The following is a 14,638-nucleotide window of genomic DNA, read 5'->3' on the forward strand; positions in this document are numbered from 1 at the left end:
AGAAATCCTCCTGCTCTGCCTCCCAAAGTGCTGAGATTACAGGCATGAGCCCACCACACCTTGCCTGTATGGGAGATTTCTAAGTGTCTATTGTTTTCTTTCACAGACAAAAGAAGCTAGTTCAGGCTGGGCCCAGTGGCTCACACCTGTAATCCCAGCACTTTGAGAGGCCAAGGAGGGCCAATTACTTGAGGTCAGAAGTTCGAGACCAGCCTAGCCAACATGGTGAAACTCATCTCTACCAAAAATACAAAAATTAGCTAGGCATGGTGATGCATACCTGTAATCCCAGCTACTTGGGAGCCTGAGGCAGGAGAATTGCTTGACCCCTGGAGGGTGGAGGTTGCAGTGAGCCAAGAACAGAGAGCCATTGCTCTCCAGCCTAGGTGACAAGAGCGAAACTCCATCTCAATGAAAAAGTGACTTGATATTAAGAGAAGGATGCAGGCTGGGCATGGTGACTCATGGCTGTAATCCCAGCACTTTGGGAGGCAGAGGCAGGAGGATTGCTTGAGGCTAGGAGTTCAAGACCAGCCTGGGCAACATAGTGAGACCCCATCTCTAAAGAAAAAAAAAATTATTTAAAAAAAGTTTTAAAAGGAGAGGGATGCTCTCAATAGGAGACAGAAGGTTTCAAATACTAAAAATGACCAGCCCCAGATGTAAAACAAAATGGACAGTATCTTGTGGATTTAAACGACATGGTCCCTTCTAAGTGCCATATTTTCTGGGAACCGCCCCTTGCTTTGGCCCTCAAAGATGTTGCAATGGCTTTGCATGCCACATCCTGACATTTCACGAGCTGGCCCTACTCGGTGGCTCATTCTGTCTGGCCCATGGCCTGTTTCCCTCACATTTTGACGTCATTGCTCAAGATGCTTCCTCTCTTGCCTAGAGTGTGCTCCCTCTAGGGATGAGCTCCTTCCACTAGTTTTTCAAGGTTCAAGGCACTGACTTGGCTTGGTTACATGCTCCTTCCATTTTACTCAGTGTTTATTTAGGATCTACAATGGCCCTCGAACTCTTAGTCAATGTTCACTAAGTCCTTGAAAGAGTTTATGTACGTTTGTTTGTATGTATGTATTTTTAGAGACAGGGGTCGGGTGTGGTGGCCCACACCTGTAATACCGGCACTTTGGGAGGCCGAAGCAGGTGCATCACTTGAGGTCATGGGTTTGGGAACAGCCTGGCCAACATGGTGAAACCCCGTCTCTACTAAAAATACAAAAATTAGCCAGGCATGGTGGCAGATGCCTATAGTCCCAGCTACTTAGGAGGCTGAGGCAGGAGAATCGCTTGAACCCGGGAGGCAGAGGTCGCAATGAGCCGATATCGTGCCATTGCACTCCAGCCTGGGTGACAGAGCGAGACTCAGTCTAAAAAAAAACCAGAGATGGGAGCCTCACTTTGTTGCCCCAGGCTGGTCTTGAACTCCAAGACTCAAGAGATCTTTCTGCCTCAGCCTTCCAAAGTGTTGAGATTGTAGGCGTGAGCCTCCATGCCTGGTCTCAAAAATATTTATTAATATTATTATTATTCAAAATTTTAAAGACAAAAAACCTGAGATTTAAAAAAGCCAAGTAATTTTCCTAAAGGCACAAAATCAGTAATCCTGCAGATGAGATTCAGACTTGTATCATCCTACGTGCCAAATACCATGTAGGCCAGACACCAAAAAAGATTATTTGTTGTTTATCTGAAATTTGAATTGAACTAGGGTGTCCTGTATTTTTACTTTTTAAATCTGGCAACTCTGTGTGTGCCCAAGAGTAGGCTGTGGATGGCCCCATCCCTTAGGAGTCTAACTCTTCCTTATACAAATTTTTAAACAAATGAAATTGCCAGGTGAGGTGGCTCATGCCTGTCATCTCAGCACTTTGGGAGGCTAAAGCAGGTGGATCACTTGAGGTCAGGAGTTCAAGACCAGCCTGGTCAACATGGTGAAACCCCATCTCTACTAAAAATACAAAAATTAGCTGGGCTGGTGGTAGGCACCCGTAATCCCAGCTACTCGGGAGGCTGAGGCACAAGAATCACTTGAACCTGGGAGGCAGAGGTTGCAGTGAGTGGTGATTGCACCATTGCCCTCTAGCCTGGGCAACAGAGTGAGACTGTCTCAAAAAAAAAAAAAACAAAACCAGGCCAGGCGTGGTGCCTCAAGCCTGTAATCCCAGCACTTTGGGAGGCCAAGATGGGCGGATCACGAGGTCAGGAGATCGAGACCATCCTGGCTAACACGGTGAAACCCTGTCTCTACTAAAAAATACAAAAAAACTAGCCAGGCAAGGTGGCAGGCGCCTGTAGTCCCATCTACTCGGGAGGCTGAGGCAGGAGAATGGCATAAACCCGGGAGGCGCAGCTTGCAGTGAGCTGAGATCCGGCTACTGCACTCCAGCCTGGGCAACAGAGCGAGACTGTTTCAAAACAAAACAAAACAAAAACAAACAAAAAACAAATGAAAATATACACCTAACTTTTGGGTCCTTATTTAAATTTTAGATAAACAGCAAATAATTATTATAGCACAGTAAACAGGCTGGGCACGGTGGCTCACGCCTGTAATCTCAGCACTTAGGGAGACTGAGGTGGGCAGATCACTTGAGGCCAGGAGTTCAAGATCAGCCTGGCCAACATGGTGAAACCCCATCTCTACTAAAAATACAAAAATTAGTCAGGCACAGTGGCTCGTGCCTGTAATCCCAGCGACTTGGGAGACTGAGGCAGGATAATTGCTTGAACCTGGGAGATGGAGGATTCAGTGAGCGGGGATCACACCACTGCCCTGTAGCCTGTGTGACAGAGAGAGACTATGTCTCAAAACAAAAACAAAAGATAATAAACATATTTTTCTTGACTTCTTCACATCTATTTTTCCAAACAGATTCTTGTTTGTATGCAGATAACAAGGAGCTTGCTAAAATAGAAAAACACAGGTGAAGAAACCGAGAAACAATGCAGATGTCATAACTCATAGACCAAGACTTGGGATCAAAGCTCCTTTGAAGGGGTGGCCTGCCCCTCCACACCTGTGGGTGTTTCTCATTAGGTGGAACAAGAGACTTGAGAAAAGAAATGAGACACAGAGACAAAGTATAGAGAAAGAAAAAGTGGGCCCAGGGGACCAGCGCTCAGCTTACAGAGGACCCACACCGGCACCGGTCTCTGAGTTCCCTTAGTATTTATTGATAATTATCTTTACCATCTTAAAGATAAGGGAGTGGCAGGACAATAGGATCATTGTAGGGAGGAAATCAGTAGTAAGACATATGAACAAAAACCTCTGTGACATGAATAAGTTTAAAGGAAAATGCTGTGCCTTGAGATGCATATGCAAACATCTCCATAAACCTTTTAGCAGCATTGTTTCAGCCTATCTCATGGGGAGAAACCTTGGACAATACCTAGCTTTCCTAGGCAGAGGTCCCTGCGACCTTTGGCCGTGTAGGTGTCCCTGGGTAGTTGAAATTAAGAGAATGGTGATGACTTTTAACCAGCAAGCTGCCTTCAGGCACTTGTTTAACAAAGACACATTTTGCACAGCCCAAAATCCATTAAACCTTGAGTCACCGCAGCACATGTCTCTTGCAAGGACAAGGTTGGGGGTAGGGTCACAGATTAAGAGCATCTCAAATACAGAACAAAATGGAGTCTCTTATGTCTACTTCTTTCTATATAGACACAGTAACAGGCTGATCTCTCTTTCTTTTCCCCACATCCTTCAGACAACAAACATAAAACAGATAATGTAGATCATGAAATTAGAACAAATAAAAGAGCAAAGTAACGACTAAGAACAATGTTGCTGGTGATAACATGCTCAGATTTTCTGAGCCAGTTCTGAAGATCTTTCAGAAAATGTGGCTTTCAGGTTGGAACCTAAATAAATTACCCATGCAAATGTGGGGTGGGGCAAGGGTGTGGCTCCCAGAGTGGAGGGCTGTGGGTGTAGCGAAGTAGAAGAGGGCAGAGCTGCCCTTCCTTTTTTTTTTTTTTTCTTTTTTTTTTGAGACTGAGTCTCGCTCTGTCATTCAGGCTGGAGTGCAGTGGCATGATCTCAGCTCAGTGCAACCTCCACCTCCTGGGTTCAAGCCATTCTCTGCCTCAGCCTTCCGAGTAGCTGGGATTACAGGCACCTGTCACCACGCCTGGCTAATTTTTTGTATTTTTAGTAGAGATGGGGTTTCACCATCTTGGCCAGGCTGGTCTTGAACCCCTGACCTCGTGATCCACCTGTCTTGGCTTCCCAAAGTGCTGGGATTACAGGTGTGAGCCACTGCGCCCAGCCTACACCGCCCCTACCCGCAACTTTTTTTTTTTTTTCAGGACTAATTACATTATTATTGGGTATTTGGTAAACTCCAAATCCCTTCTTTAAGAGAAGTCAAATCTCAGAGTATAGAGCTTTTGCACAAATGTAAAGAGATTTTCTTTTTGTTTTAAATTTTTTTCTTTTGAGACAGGGTCTTGCTCTGTTGCCCAGGCTGGAGTGCAGTGGTGCGATCTCAGCTCACTGCAACCTCCACCTCCCGGATTCAAGTGATTTTCCTGTCTCAGCCTCATGAGTAGCTGGAATTACAGAAGCACACCACTATGCCTGGCTAATTTTTGTATTTTTATTATAGTAGAGATGGGGTTTCACCATGCTGGGCAGGCTGGTTTTGAACTCCTGGCCTCATGTGATCCGCCTGCTTCCACTGCCCAAAGTGCTGGGATTACAGGCATGAGCCACCCTGCCTGGCCCTCTATATGGTTTACCTTTCCATTTTTTTTTACATATTTTTATTTTTTGAGATGGAATTTTGCTCTTGTGGCCCAGGTTGGAGTGCAGTGGCATGATGTTAGCTCACTGCAACCTCCGCCTCCTGGGTTCAAGTGATTCTCTTGCCTCAGCCTCCTGAGTACCTGGGATTACAGGTGCATGCCACCACACCCAGCTAATTTTTTGTATTTTTAGTAGAAATGGAGTTTCATCATGTTGGCCAGGCTGAACTCCAACTCCTGACCTTAGGTGATCCACCCGCCTCAGCCTCCCAAAGTGTAGGGATTACAGGTGTGAGGCACCACGCGTGGCCTCTGGTTTACTTTTTTTTTTTTTTTTTTTTGAGACGGAGTCTCGCTGTCACCCAGGCTGGAGTGCAGTGGCCGGATCTCAGCTCACTGCAAGCTCCGCCTCCCGGTTTCACGCCATTCTACTGCCTCAGCCTCCCGAGTAGCTGGGACTACAGGCCCCCACCACCACGCCCGGCTAATTTTTTGTATTTTTAGTAGAGACGGGTTTTCATCGTGTTAGCCAGGATGGTCTCGATCTCCTGACCTCGTGATCCACCCACCTTGGCCTCCCAAAGTGCTGGGATTATAGGCGTGAGCCACCGCGCCCAGCCTGGTTTACTTTTAACATAAAGTTTTTAGTTCTCAAGGGCAAAGGATGGAAGAATACACAATTTTACCCCTTACTGTGTGATCCCCGACATGGACAACAAAGCAGGTTGAGTTTAAGTGGAAACCAGAAGCATGCCTCTTTGGCCTGGCATGGTGGCTCATGCCTGTAATCCGAGCACTTTGGGAGGCTGAGGCAGGTGGATCACCTGAGGTCAGGAGTTCAAGGCCAACTTGGCCAACATGGTGAAATCCCATCTCTACTAAAAATATAAAAATTAGCCAGGCATGGTGGCGCATGCCTGTAATCCCAGCTACTCAGGAGACTGAGGCACAAAAATCCCCTGAACCTGAGAGGCAGAGGTTGCAATGAGACAAGATTGCACCACTGCACCCCAGCGTGGGCAACAGAGCGAGAGACTGTCTCAAAAAATAAATAAGAGGGTGGGGTTGCACATGACAGTAGCTGCACCACTAGAAAGATGGCAGAGCAAGAGCGAAGAAAAATCCCTTTGGTTCCAGAAAATCTGCTAAAAAAGAGGAAGGTCTATCAAGCCCTCAAAGCCACCCCGGCAAAGCAGGCACTTTTAGCAAAGAAGGAGCAGAGGAAAGGAAAAGGGCCAGGTTTAAGCGACTGGAATCATTCCCACATGATTCCTGGTGGCAGAAACGCGACAAGGTGCGTCTCAGATCACTAGAAGTGAAACCTCATGCCTTGGAATTGCCAGAGAAACATTCCTGGGTCTTTGTTGTACACATCGAAAGGATTGATGGCGTGAGTTTACTGGTGCAGAGAACCACTGCAAGACTTTGCCTAAAGAAAATATTTAGTGGAGTCTTTGTAAAAGTCACCCCCCAGAACCTAAAAATGATGCGTATAGTGGAACGTTATGTGACCTGGGGATTTCCAAATCTGAAGTCTGTCCGAGAATTGGTTTTGAAACGTGATCAAGCCAAGGTCAAGAATAAGACCATCCCTCTGACAGACAACACAGTGATCGAGGAGAACCTGGGGAAGTTTGGTGTCATTTGCTTGGAAGACCTCATTCATGAAATTGCCTTCCCAGGGAAGCATTTCCAGGAGATCTCATGGTTCTTGCGCCCTTTCCACCTCTCAGTGGCCCGTCATGCTACCAAAAATAGAGTGGACTTCCTCAAGGAGATCGGCACACGTGGCTATCAGAGTGAACGCATCAATCAGCTCATCCACCAGCTGAACTAGACCCAGGTGTCAAACTGCGGTAAATTTTTATCAATGAAGTGGAAGCATGTGTTTTGTTGTTTGGGGAATTTTTATCAAGTATCTTCAGAGAAGATTATTTCCTGCTTTATCTTCAAAAACTGGAAAGGAAGGGTCAAAGAAAAGACAGTAGCTGGCTGGGCGTGATGGCTCATGCCTGTAATCCCAACACTTTGGGAGGCTGAGGCGGGCAGATCACCTGAGGTTGGGAGTTGAAGACCAGCCTGACCAACAGGGAGAAATGCCGTCTCTACTAAAAATACAAAAATTAGCCAGGCGTGGTGGCGCGTGCCTGTTATTCCAGCTACTCGGGAGGCTGAGGCAGGAGAATTGCCAGGCGGAGGTTGCAGTGAGCTGAGATCACGCCATTACACTCCAGCCTGGGCAACAAGCGAAAGTCCATCTCAAAGAAAAGAAAAGACAGTAGCTTACGTTTATGGCAAGCACCTCTCATCACAGTCCAGTTCCAAGGAAAAATTCCAGCGTTTTCTACATTGGGTGCTGCGTCGTCTGAAATCAGCACATTCCGTGGAGGAAGGGTCCCGCTTTGTTGCATCTATCCTAGGGTTTAATGTCGGTAAATGAGTCACTCTAGCATGTACACAAGGCTCCCTAAGACTCCTGCAGCAGCTGACCAAGCCCAAGGACATAACTGAATCTGGAAAGTCCTGGGCCTTGTTTTGAAAAAAACTTGAAATACACATAGGAAGAAAGCCATGAAAGTAAATGCTCACTTGTCTCTGCAAAATAAATAAATAAATAAATAATAAAAGTAAATAAATACTACTCCCCTATTCTTGAAACACTTCTTTTTTTTCTCTCTTTTAAGAGATGGGGTTTTATGGTGTTGCCCAGTCAGGTCTTGAACTCTTGGGCTCAAACGATCCTCCTACCTCAGCTTCCCAAAGTGCCAGGATTCCAGATGTGAGCTACCGCACTCGGCCAAAGCTCTTTTATGATTCCCAGTTGTACACTGGATAATCACTAGCATCCATGGTATGTTATGTGAGGTCCTCAATGAACTACCTGTCTGGACTCATTTCTTAGGACTCTACTTCTTATGCCAAAGCGACAGGCAGATTTTATCTGTGTTTAAGGACTCTCCTCAAGTTCACCTGGTATGTTGTGTCTGTAGCATGTTTTAGTGACTGCTGCTTCTTCATGTGGCTTTTCTTTTTTTGTACTTAACGTTCTTCAGAGGCTGGGCATGGTGGCGCACGTCTGTAATCCCAGCACTTTAGGAGGCTGAGATGGGAGGATTGCTTGAGTTCAGGAGCTGGAGACCAGCCTGGACAACATATGGAGACCTTGTCTCAATTAAAAAAAAAAAATTCCTCAGATGAAACCCTGAGAATTCCTGTTCTAACTAGCCCTCTTCCAAGGACATTCCCAATGAGCCTAAGAAAATTAAGCTCCCTGCCCCATATTTGCTCTGTAGAGAAATAGGTAAACACCAGCTGGGCATATCTGGCAACATTTTCAGCAATAAAAACAAAAGTTTGCGTTGTGAAAACCAGATTTATTTATTTGGATATGAGACTGGATGGGCCTTTGGAAATTTTTCTAAACCTCAGTGCCATTTTTAGCATCTTTTAGAGATGCAAACTAATTTCACTTGGTGGCACAGAAATGGATTATACATGGCAGAGCCTGGGATGACTGATTTCCCTCCGCGGAATTGGCCTGTATTTGGGGTGCAGCTGACAGCTGCCACACCTCAGCAAATACTGAGAATTCAAAACAGCTTTGCCCAGAGCAGAGGTCCAGAAACTTTTTCTGGAAAGGGCCAAATCGTAAATATTTTAGACTCAAAGTTGTCTGCCACCATTCACCAACTCTGCCATTGTAGTTCAAAAGTAGCCAGAGACAATAAGTAAATAAATGGCTGTGGGATAAAATTATCTTTATGAATACCGAAATTTGAATTTAAACTTTCTCACGTGTCCTGAAATGTTATTTTTCCTTTGTTTTTTCCCAATCATTTGAAAATGCAAAAAGCATTCTTAGAGAGCTGTACAGAAATATGTAACGGGTGGATTTGGGCCATGGGCCACAGTTTGCTGACCTCAACTGGATCAATGATGACTCTGAAACATCAGCACTCATCAGCACCCGCTTGGAGGGCTTATTTCATTTATTTATTTGAAGCCTAAACTCATAGAATTGGAGGACTTTTTTTTTTTTTTTTTTGAGACAGAGTCTCGCTCTGTCGCCCAGACTGGAGTGCAGTGGCGCGATCTCAGCTCACTGCAAGCTCTGCCTCCTGGGTTTACGCCATTCTCCTGCCTCAGCCTCCCCAGTAGCTGGGACTACAGGCGCCCGCCACCTTGCCCAGCTAGTTTTTTGTATTTTTTAGTAGAGACGGGGTTTCACCGTGTTAGCCAGGATGGTCTCGATCTTCTGACCTCGTGATCCACCCGTCTCGGCCTCCCAAAGTGCTGGGATTACAGGCTTGAGCCACCGCGCCCGGCCTAGAGGACTTATTTTAATCAAGATTGCCAGGCCTCACCCTAAGGGTGACTTTCTGAGTCAGAATGTCTAAGACACAAGTCCCCAACCCCCAGGCCACGGACCTGTAACTGTGAGTGTCCTGTTAGGAACCAGGCCGGACCGCGGGAGGTGAGTGGCAGGCGAGTGAGCATTGTGGCCAGAGCTCCGGTCAGACCAGGGGCGGCATTACATTCTCACCGGAGCGCGAATCCTATCTTGAACTGCAATGCGAAGGATCTAGGCTACACGCTCCTCGTGAGATTCTGATGCCTGATGATCTCAGGGGGAGCAATTTCATCCCCAAACCATCCCCTATCCCACCACCTCTGCCCTCGGACCGGATTTTGTCTTCCACAGAACTGGCCCTGGTGTCGAAAAGGTTGGGGGTCACTGATTTAGGGTGTAGAGTGGAGCTGGAACGACATTCCCGCCACCGCCCCCATAACCATTTCATTCACAGCAGCAAGGGCCTGAACATTTTTAACACAGTTCCAGGTGACCTGTTGCTACAGGCCTGTCCTAGAACTCTTCTTTTTTTTTTTGAGACAGAGTCTCACTCCGTTGCCCAGGCTGGAGTGCAGTGGTGGGATCTTGGCTCACTGCAACCTCTGCCTCCCAGGTTCAAGCAATTCTCATGCCTCAGCCTCCCAGGTAGGGGGAACTACAGGCACCTGCCATGATGCCCGGTTTATTTTTTGTATTTTAGTAGAGATGAGGTTTCGCCTTGTTGCCCAGGATGGTCTCAAACTCCTGAGCTCAGACAATCCACCTGGCTTTGCCTCCCAAAGTGCTAGGATTATAGGCATGAGCCACCGTGCCCGGCCTGGCCTAGACCTCTACAAAGACTGCTGTCTTGTTTCATTCAACAGCTTGAGGTTCCAGCCGCAATGACAGTCACGTTGCATAAGGAATGATCCTTCATCAGCTGTGGCTGTGGTATAGAAAGTCAAGGCTGGGCCTCCATCAGAGGGGCCTTGGAGCAAGAGGGAAGCCAGACAAAAAGAAGTATTCCCATCCAGGCAAGCAGCAGGTCCAGAAAGAGAATAAGAAGTCAGTGCTGGAGCAGCTTGAGTCCTCTAGGAATGCCAGTGAATCAACCACCTAACTCTGGCCTGGGATTGGGTCCTGGCTCTGGGTTCAAGGCAGCCTCAGCTCAATGCACTGGAGGGTCAGGAGCAGGCTCTGTAAGGGGAGCGCCTGGGATATGTGTGGGGCCAGGAACAATCTCTCCATGACCTTTGCAAAAACTTTCTTCACCAGAGACAAGGAAAACCAAGATTGTGAAAACAGAATCTAAGTGGAGTTTCACAATTGCGCCCAGGCTGGAATGCAATGGTGTGATCTCGGCTCACTGCAACCTCCGCCTCCTAGGTTCAAGCGATTCTCCTGCCTCAGCTTTCCAAGTAGCTGGGATTACAGGTGTGTGCTAATTTTGTATTTGTAGTAGAGATGGGGTTTTTCCACATTGGTCAGGCTGGTCTTGAACTCCTGACCTCAGGTGATCCGCCTGCCTCGGCCTCCCGAAGTGTTGGAATTACAGGCGTGAGCCACCGCACCTGGCCAAGATTGTTTTTAAATTGTGTTTGTTGTTTAAAAAAAAAAAAGTTAACTGGGCATGGTGGTGGGTGCCTATAATCCTAGCTACTTGAGAAGCTGAGGCAGGAGAATCGCTTGAACCCAGGAAGCGGAGTTTGCAGTGAGCTGAAATCCAGCCATTACACTCTAGCCTGGGTGACAGAGCAAGACTCTGAGTCAAACAAATAAACAAACAAAAAACCAAAGGTAAATTGTGTTCGATGTATGCTTTACTTCATGATCATTTTGTGTTGCAAAAGTGCTTTCACAGTGGTATGGGAGCCAGGGCTCTGTGTATCTGATTCTCAGGGCAGCCACGTGGCGGTGGGACCTGACCAATCCCTCCATGATCCAGGCTCCCATTACTATTATTAGGGAGGAAAAACGTTTCCTCTGCTTTCTTAGGTCCAGAGTCTGGGGATCTGCAAAGAAATTAACCAAAAATAACAGCTCAACAGGAGAAAAATAACATCATTTTTATTAATGTTTACAAGTACTGCATGAAAGTTCACAAAAAGAAATGAAACTTGAAAAAGCAATTAGGCTCTGGGAATTTTATGCCATTTTATCAAAAGAAAGGAGATCCAGGTGCAGTGAGTGGTTCATGCCTGTAATCTCAGCACTTTGGGAGGCTGAGGTGAGAGAACTGTTTCAGCCCAGGAGGTTGAGATCAACCTGGACAACACAGCAAGATCTCTCTCTCTTTTTTTTTTTCTTTTTTTTTTTTTTTGAGACAGAGTCTCACTCTGTTGGCCAGGCTGGAGTGCAGTGGTGTGATCTCAGCTCACTGCAACCTCCACCTCCTGGGTTCAAGCAATTCTTGTGCCTCAGCCTCTCAAGTAGGTGGGACTACAGGCACAAGCCAGCACACCTGGCTAATTTTTGTATTTTTTGTAGAGACAGGGTTTCACCATTTTGGCCAAGCTGGTCTTGAACTCCTGACCTTGTGATCCACCCCCCCCCCACCTTTGCCTCCCAAAGTGCTGGGATTACAAGCGTTAGCCACTGCACCCGACCAGCACAGCAAGATCTTACTTCTACCAAAAACAAGAAAAATAAATTAACCAGGCTCACAGTCAGTGTGCCTGTAGTCCCAGCTACTCAGGAGGCTGAGGTGGGAGGATCCCCTGAGCCCAGGAGTTAGAGGTTGCAGTGAGCTATAATCACACCACCGCAATCCAGTCTAGATGACAGAGCAAGTCCCTTTCTGGGAAAAAAAAAAAAAAAAAAAAAGAAAGAAAAAGAGTTTGGGATTTGACAGAAAATAAATTACGGGGAAGTGACTAGGAAATAAATGGGGAGGCCAGTGAAAGACAAAGGCTATTCTAGTAAGGTATTTCTTTTTATGCATATTTACCTCAGTGTTGACTCTTTTTCTCCAGTGGAGAGAGTAGCTCTTCGGGGAGGGGTGGGGGAAGCGCCATCACACATAGAAATGTATGCCCTGCTTTTAGGTAGATAAGGGAAGGGCAAAGAACTCTTCCTCCATCTGTTAATTCTCAAGTGCCTTCAACTCAGAATAATCCTTATGCTGAGGCAGTGTATTTGGGGGCGACGTATCCTAAGCCCCTTCATTCCCATCATCACTGGTTTGGGAGTTGGCTGGGACATGAATACTATTTTCCCCACTCCCTCTGTGCCTTTGGTAAAGTTACTTAACATCCTATATGCCTCAGAACCCGGGTGGCTCACGTCTGTAATCCCAGCACTTTGGGAAACCAAGGCAGGTGGATGATGAGGTCAGGTGTTGCAGACCAGCCTGGCCAACATGGTGAAACCCCATTTCTACTAAAAACACAAAAATTAGCTGGGCGTGGTGGTGCATGCTCATAGTCCCGGCTACTTGGGAGGCTGAGGCAGGAGAACTGCTTGAACACAGGATGTGGAGGTTGCAGTGAGCCAAGATCACACCACTGCACTCCAGTCTGGGAAACAGAGTGTCTCAAAAAAAGAAAAAAAAAATTATGTACTCAGCCAGTGTGGTGACTCATGCCTGTAATCCCAGCAATTTGGGAGGTTGAGGTGGGTGGATCACCTGAGGTCAGGAGTTCAAAACCAGCCTGACTAACATAGTGAAACCCTGTCTCTAGTAAAAATACAAAAATTAGCCGGGCGTGGTGGCAAGCCCCTGTAATCCCAGCTACCAGGGAGGCTGAGGCAGGAGGATTGCTTGAACCCAGGAGACAGAGGTTGCAGTGAGCTGAGTTCGCACCATTGTACTCCAGCCTGGGCAACAAGAGTGAAACTCTGTATCAAAAATAAAAATAAATAAATAAATAAATCATATACTCAAAGGGAATGAAATCAGCATCTCAAAGAGATATCTGCACTCCCACATTCATGGCAGCATTACTTCCATAGCCAAAATACAACAACTTGTGTTCACTGACAGATTAGATTTAAAAATGTGGGATGTATATGTATATGTGTATAGATTTTTTTCTTTATACGTACACAGTGGAATATTAGCCTTAAAAAGAAGGAGATCCTGCTATGCATAACATGAATTAACCTAGAAGACATTATGCTGAGTTAAATAAGCCAGACACAGAAATAAAAATACTGCATGATTTGGCCAGGCGCGGTGGCTCAAGCCTTGAACTCCAGCACTTTGGGAGGCCGAGGTGGGCGGATCATGAGGTTAGGAGCTCGAGACCATCCTGGCCAATATGGTGAAACCCTGTCTCTGCTAAAAATACAAAAATTAGCAAGGTTTGGTGGCACGTGCCTGTAATCCCAGCTACTCGGGAGGCTGAGGCAGGAGGATCACTTGAATCAGGGAGTCGGAAGTTGCTGTGAGCCCAGATCATACCACTCCAGCCTGGCGATAGAGCGAGACTCAGTCTCAATAAATAAAATAAAATAAAATAAAATAAAATAAAATACTACATGATTTCTTTTATACGTGGCATGTGAAAGAAGTTTCATACATAGAAAAAGAATAGAATGAATGGTGGTTACCAGTATAATGGCAGGACTGGGAGTTGGGGGAAGAATGGGGAACTGTAGATCAAGGGGTACAAAGTTGCAGTTATGTTGAATGGATGTCTAGGAATCTAGTGTACAGCTTAAGGACTATTGTTAACATTGCATTATATGCTGGAAATTTGCTAAGAGAGTAAATTACTGTAATAATCATTTAAACTATGCATATGCATAGACAAGCATCATGTTGTGTACCTTAAATATGTACAATATAGCTCAAATCCATGACTCCAGCCACAAGTCCTGGCATGGCCTGTTCCATTCCCTCCTCTAGCTTCACCTTACACCATCGTCTGCTTTGCTCAGTATCTGTGACTTGTTCTTACTCTTCTCTTCTTTTTCTCAGGCCCAGGCTTTCCTGTAGTCTTTATCACCACTATAGGTCAATTTTAATTTTTGAGCTGTTTGTTCAACCTCTGTTTCTTCTACCAGACTAAACAAGTTTGTGTGCTGAATATTCACCAACCCTGAACACTCGGCATCTGGCGCAGCTCCTAGCACCTGTAGGCTCTTGGAAAATACATGCAGAATGAATGAAAGAATATGAGTGACCAAACAAGTCATTGGAGAATTTCCCATACTGCAGGCTTGTTGAGGTTGCTTAGCTGGTACTTTACTGAGAAGGCATTGGCAAGCTGGCTTTACTAATAGTTCTTACCACTCACTGTGCCTGTTATCACTCAACAAGCATTGATTAAACACCACTGTGGCCAGTCCCCCGAGCTTGGCATTGTCAGAGGCATGTAAACCAGAGCAACTCCATCTTGAATGAGGCTGGGTAAAATGAGGCTGAGACCTACTGGGCTGCATTCCCAGACGGTTAAGGCATTCCAAGTCACAGGATGAGATCGGAGGTCAGCACAAGACACAGGTCATAAAGACCTTGCTGATAAAACAGGTTGCAGTAAAGAAGCCGGCCAAAATCCACCAAAACCAAGATGGCGACGAGAGTGACCTCTGGTCATCCTCTCT

At 46.2% G+C, this 14,638-nt stretch overlaps 1 pseudogene; it reads left to right on the forward strand.

Moving 5' to 3' along the window:
- Window positions 1–5,844: 5,844 nt before the first annotated feature.
- LOC706597 (large ribosomal subunit protein uL30-like 1 pseudogene) lies at window positions 5,845–6,795 on the forward strand (annotated as a pseudogene).
- The last annotated feature ends 7,843 nt before the right edge of the window (window positions 6,796–14,638 follow it).

The sequence above is a fragment of the Macaca mulatta genome, chromosome 1 (genome assembly GCF_049350105.2).
Source record: "Macaca mulatta isolate MMU2019108-1 chromosome 1, T2T-MMU8v2.0, whole genome shotgun sequence".
NCBI classification, from domain to species: Eukaryota; Metazoa; Chordata; class Mammalia; order Primates; family Cercopithecidae; genus Macaca; species Macaca mulatta.